Source organism: Atractosteus spatula, chromosome 5 (assembly GCF_055471065.1).
Source record: "Atractosteus spatula isolate fAtrSpa1 chromosome 5, fAtrSpa1.hap1, whole genome shotgun sequence".
Taxonomy (NCBI): Eukaryota; Metazoa; Chordata; class Actinopteri; order Semionotiformes; family Lepisosteidae; genus Atractosteus; species Atractosteus spatula.
The window spans coordinates 29,879,754-29,886,370 of record NC_142710.1 but is presented as its reverse complement, the minus strand read 5'-3'; the positions used below and the strand labels follow the sequence as shown (position 1 = coordinate 29,886,370).

The 6,617-nt window shown below is 35.9% G+C and overlaps 1 long non-coding RNA gene across 1 annotated transcript; it reads left to right on the top strand.

The window, feature by feature from the left end:
• Positions 1–1,664: 1,664 nt before the first annotated feature.
• On the top strand, positions 1,665–6,378 carry LOC148834913 (uncharacterized). The gene is made up of 3 exons (XR_016091045.1): positions 1,665–1,701; positions 3,849–3,875; positions 6,351–6,378. It is a non-coding gene; the product is annotated as an uncharacterized LOC148834913 (long non-coding RNA).
• Positions 6,379–6,617: the final 239 nt, after the last annotated feature.

The window sequence follows — 6,617 nt, the reverse complement described above, 5'->3', positions numbered from 1 at the left end:
AGTATATTAACAGTCCAATAGGTATTTACTAATTACCCAGAATGCAAACTACCAGATTTACTATAGAGAAGGAGAAGTTCTCAGCCTTTTTTTCCATTTCTAAATATCCTCATGTCTGTGTAAATTCAGCATTACTAAGAACATAATCAGTAAATTAAAACAAAAATCAGAATAAATTTGTTAATATTTCTAAAATCATACCTGTTGTCATAAACAGGTTAAAGACCTGTACCCTAAGATAAAATAACTTGCAGACAATGCTTTGTTTCCATGTAGTATAGTTCTTCATATTTAAAAAAAAAATGTTCAAGCGGGTTATTCATGTAATATATAATGCTTAATTTCTGGGGCCTGCTGCAAATATTATACCACCCTCTACATTTCTGATGTGTTATGTCTTTTATCACTGGCCCACACTAACTCACTGAAACAGCATGTGGTGGGACTAACTGCCTATGTAAAAAAAACTTAGAAATGATTTGGTATGATTTAAAAAAAATAATAACTAAAGTCACCCCATGAGAGTTTATATTCATGTTAAAATGGGGAGATGTTCCAATGTATATACTGCTTGTACACGAGTTAGGAACCCGTACAGGAGCATTATACATGTGATACACCTGTAAAGATTTATTTCTATATAGTTTGCTTTTAAAATTGTAAGACATATCACAGATTATTAAGGTTGAGGGCTTTCACAAAGCAAGAGGAAAAATAACAGAAAACATGAGTTTAACAAAGTACGGCTTGTGCACTCCTTTGTATGAGATGAGAAAATACCATGACACCATACAAACAGACTGATAGTCTGAAACACCCTTACATAAATGAGTAAAACTCTTCCTGTGCTGAGACTGTACAGTACATGCACTACCAAAGGATTATCACAAAACTAATTTTTCCATTATTCTCTGTTTACTTTTCATGTACTATAATGTAAAATTGACTGCTCATATCAGATATGTTTTGTTATCAGTTTTTGTATAAGTAATATGTTTTATATCACAGATGTACATTAGTTGAGCTGTTTTTCTGTGCCTTTATCACTAATGCTTTGAAGTTGTGCTGCTTACTGTATATACTGTACATAAAGAAGTTATCTTCTTCATTTCACAAGTTTTTAAGACATTTCAAAATATTTTTCTAAGGTTTCATTTAGTATTCCTAACCAACAGGTAAATATATTCAAGATAGCTTCAGAAATAAAGTGAAGATATAAGATCATAACTTGTTCAGCTTTGCAATACTCTGAAAGTCCTGTTTAGCTACCCCTCAGTTTTAAGCCATGCATTCTTCCTAGCATGTCTACATTGACACAAGTCACCCACTCATATAAAGTGCTTGAAAGCCAGTAGTTCCTGCTTTGTAGTTTTGCTACAGTAGCGCTAAAAGTCCAACTTAACTTTACTGAACTTTAGTACGTCTGAGCATTTGGCTGGTGTTAGTCTAATCTGTCTTTTTAAAAAGTGCATCGATGCTTTGTTGCCAAATTCAAAATCTGAATCACTGTGAGGCATGCACAAAGCAAATATTTTACCCGGCGACAGGTAAAAAACTGTAAAGTTAAGCTTGCTCTTGTATGTATGCATATATGAATAGAGCAATGCAGTACCTAATATTTAGACTTATTTGTTTACCACCTTTTAATTTTACATTGATTATTAGGGTGACAAAGGAGCAATGGGAATTCCTGGAAGAATGGTGAGTTTGATGCATACAGGGCTCCAATATCAGCACTTGTACAGTAGATGGGGCTTATCTCATAAGAGATGCAGTTTACCAAATAGTGCAAAAAATTAGAAAACATTTACCTATTTTATCTATTCTAGGCACCTGTCCATAAAGCTTTACATATCATGTTGTAGTAGGGTATAATAATTGTTGGTAAAGTATAAAATATGACTGCATAATATGTATTTAAAGTTGTTATTTCAATGATTGCTTGAATCTGTCAAAGCACAGACACAATAGTTTGTAGATTTTTTAACATTTGCTTGACACTTTATAAAATTTACAAAATGATCAACTAAACATAGATATAGAAAGATAAGTGAATGTAGCTTTACTGAGTAAGGAAATAAATAAAGCAGAATCATGACAGAGAACCTAGTAGAAATCAGTAAGAGACCAATAAAAATGATATTAAAATGGTTATAAGGTAACAGGCAAGATGATGGCCATGGAGAACAGATGTGTCTTCATTGTACATTCCAATAGGAGTCTTTCTGACAGTACCAACCTGAGGAGTGTTGGTGTATATTTGCAAGAGCCTCTCTTTTCTGTTCATTGATAGATGAAGATCAGTCCACAACGTTAAAAAATGTGTATTTAAGATAGAATTTGTAGGTATCTGCATTCACCCCTTTATTGCAAATGTATTCAGATTCTTTAATTTTTTATGGTTTATATTCTTTCTAGTAATGTCTTGGTGTGTTCATTCACTTCATAGAGTTGGCATTTATAAATCCTGAAGAGGAAACATCTCACGGTTTCTGTTGATAAGGGATACTTATTCAAATATTTTAAAATATTCACTTAAAATGTGTATACTGTACATCATTTGTAATGTGACAAAATGAGACATAAGGTTAGAATATTTTTGCAAAGTATTGTAATTGGTCCTAGGACACATGATTCAATTTGATTACATGAGGTGTTAAATGACCACATAATTCAATAGAATTGCTTGGCACTTTTAACTATCAACCTGAAGATGTGATCCTTAATGCTTTCATTTTTATTATTTTCACTAAGCAAAAGTGTTCTGTTGTCCTCCTGTTGTCCCAGCATTATCTTTTACATTTTTCTGTTCTCTTTGATTCTAAAAATACCTTTACCTGTGGTTACTAAATGTTAAAAACATTTAAGAGAAATGACATATCTAACTATTGTGTAATAAAAACATTATTTTTAAGTGACTGAAGTGACCGACACATAATTGAATAACAATTTTATACTATAAATCAATATTTTCAGTAAAGTTGTGTTATTCAGACAAATTAAGTGATAAATAGAGCCTTTTTGTATTAGCTCTTCCTAAATATAGGTTTTGTCTTTTTTACTTTGAACACAAAAGAGTTTTATTTTTACCAATTTTATGTACTGTGAGAGAACTGCTGGACTATTAATAAAATATAATGTAGAAAATAAAAAAACAGTAAGTGGATATCTGAAAAAAACAGTTTGGAACTCAAAAAGCTTCTAAATGTCTTTCCTTTTTCATGATGTAACCATATTTTAAAATTATTTCTTTTAAGCAGAACGGTTCACTGTTGCAATAAAATCTGTTATCACTTTTTGGACAGTGATTTTAATTTTCATTGTCTGTTAACTTCAAACTAGAAACCATTCATTTCAACCCATTTATATCACATTGATTCACACACACGTATATATAAAACCTTTTGAGGTGTCTGGATTTAAAAAAATGTTGTGTCTTTGCAATTATTTTCCTTTCCTTGCTACATGCATTTACAGTTAACGTTTCTGCAAGTGAGAAAATGCTGACTTGCCGTGCAGTCTTCAGGTTGTGCTTTTTATAGGAAGCTACTACTGCTACAGTAATTCCCATCCATCACTCCCTCGTTCTCCCTCATGTTCTTCTAAAACTGTTTTAAACCTGCTGTTGGTAAACAAGATTTGCTGGCCATCAATATCCAGATTACTTCCACTTTCATATGGTACGCAGTTATGGTTTCTGCCAGTTCCACGAGTCCCATGTGGAAGCAAAGCTGCAGCTGTTGGGTTGAGTGCATGCTCCTTGTCCTCAATGTCTTTAACACCAATCCTTTCTTTGTGTCTCTTTCCTCCAAACTTTGCATGTGACTGTGTCTGCTGTGACTGACCAGGGGTTAATGGGCGAGCCTGGTGAAAAGGTGAGTCTGGGACCTGAGAACTTGTTGATGGCTGAGGGCAGGTGTCAGTGGGTAGACCAGGGCTGTCTCCCAGGATAGACTCAGCTTGCTTTTGTATGTACTGGACAGGGGACGTTCCCAGCTCAATGATAACTCAGCTTTAAAATTAAATCCAAAATTGAAACAAAGCAATGGCAATTTAGATTAATTTGCTTTGAGAAGTTACTTTTGCCTGGGATAGATCTTGTAATACCTGTAATACAACCCACTGAAGCTCAGCAGGTGTAAGCCTGGTCAGTACCTGGTTGGGAGACCTCCTGGGAAAAACTAAGGTTGCTGCTGGAAGAGGTGTTAGTGGGGCCAGCAGGGGGCGCTCACCCTGCAGTCCATGTGGGTCCTTATACCCCAGTATAGTGATGGGGACACTATACTGTAAACAGGCGTTGTCCTTCGGATGAGACGTAAAACCGAGGTCATGACTCTGTGGTTATTAAAAATCCCAGGGAGTTTCTCGAGAAGAGTAGTGGTGTAACCCCGGCGTCCTGGCCAAATTTCCCATTGGCCCTTACCAATCATGGCCTCCTAATAATCCCCATCTACAGTATGAATTGTCTTCATCACTCTATTCTCCTTCCCACTAATAGCTGATGTGTGGTGAGCATTCTGGCGCACTATGGCTGCTGTTGCATCATCCAGGTGGGGTAGTGGTGGAGGGGAGTCCCCATTACCTGTAAAGTGCTAGTAAAGTTTTTGTTAGTTTTCTTGTTATATTTTAATCTTTAGTCTTGAACAGCTCTTTTCTTAGAAAATGATGGGAACATAACAGCAATCTTTCTGTCGTTGTATTAAAATGAGGCTATCAACAAATAGGCAACAGTAATTACACTTTAATACTGTAAAGTATGAGTTTCTGTAGGTATCTAAAACTATTTACCAGCTTTGGTTTTCTGTAAATCATATTGATAAAACTGCCAGGGTTTTCAGATAAATATGAGCTGTCTCCAAAAAAATGACAGAACAAGTATTAGAATGATCTGGGTATAGTTAGTGTTTTTGGACATTCTCCTATCAAAATAATAATTCTAGAACCCAACCTCAGAAAATAATATTCCCACTCTGTACTTTTTTGTGAAAAGGAGTTTAATTTCTTTCCATTTAAAAAACATAAATTAGGCAGGGTAGTGTTTCATAAACCTTTGTTCAGTAATTTGTCATAAGAATTTAACCCATCTAGTGTCCATAAAGTCTAAGGTCAATAAAGCCGGAAGAAAAACAAATCATTTAATGACCAGTAAACACAGAGAAAAGGCTTAATGTTAAGGTTTAATTTAAAAAGAAGTACATCTCCTGCAGAAAGTTAAATCTGTTAACCAAACCTCTGCTAACATCTGCAGTTACCCTGTCCCCAGTGTTGTTTTTAGATTGTTTTTGGGTTTCCTCTTTTTTTTTACAACTGGAGTTCTGTTTTGGACTTTTCCCATCCTGTTGTCTGTATCTGAAATTTTCAAAGGGGCTATCTGTGAATCTTCAGTCCTCCTGCCCCATAACGACCTTTGAAACTGCCAAGGGTATCTCTAAATGCTGGAGCAGATGAGCAGTTTTCTGCAATTGTATTTTCCACAATTCACGGGTTGTGGCAAAACCAATACTTTTTCCAGCTGATGGCAGACACGCTTAGTATTACAATATGTGAAAGCAAATACTTTCTCTGTAGGCGTTTTTGTTCAAAAACCTCAAATCAACTGAGTTTTGAAATGTTGTTGGCTGTCAAAGACGGCGTAGAGATAGTGTTTCTAGGCAAACTAATTAGGAAAAGTGTTAGAAACCTGAGACGGCACCGTCTGGCTACTGGGTTGTTGATTGTAATGAGACAGCCTATTGAACTGTATGGATGGCATTTCCCAGAGGCTGACACAGTGCAAATCACCCTCTTCATGCCAAAGGACTTAACCAGAGGACATTAATATCCTGTATATATATACAGCACAGCTTTGACCTGCTGAGTGATGTTATGAGAAGTTAATGTGTAAGCCTGAAATGAAAAGCATTTTAGTTTGCTGCAATGCATATTTGAGACAAAACGTGTAAGTATACAGTATGTCTACCTTTTGTTCTTTAAGATTATTATAAAAGGTCCTCATATGCTTAACCTATAATAATAAGCAGTGGAATTGGCACAACATGCAAACACCTCACTACTCGACTGCAAATTTGAAAAAGCAGCTTTCTATTCCTTTGACATTTAAACTTTGGTGTAATCATTGCTTTAATGCTTGGCCAAATCATGTTTACATTTGGCTAATAAACATTTGCTGCTTGTTTATTCTAGTGAATGCAAGTAAATTGGTTTACAATTTACTGTAGCTTCACAGAGCTTTGGGTTGGTACTGGGCAGCCACAGAAAATTCCTGTGAGTGTCCAGCTATTCCTGCTCACAAAGAGATTCCAGAGGTTCTGGCAATGTTGCTCCTTCATCAGCACCTTCTGTATCCACAGGGAGCACCAGGGGAGCCGGGAATGTCCATCATTGGCCCACGTGGACCTCCAGTAAGTTTACGTTTTTTCCATGATTTCTCTGTTCGAGGTGGTGTTGAGGAGTAGTATTACAGCTGCCTAAAGGCATGCAGGCATATTTCCTTATTTGAAGATCGTTTAATTTCCTGTATAATCCAGGATTCACATCAGTCCTGCCCAGACCATTCCTTGTTCTTCAGCTTTCAGTCTTCGGCTGAAATGATTTGCACTGAGGCATGTTTTGGGGGC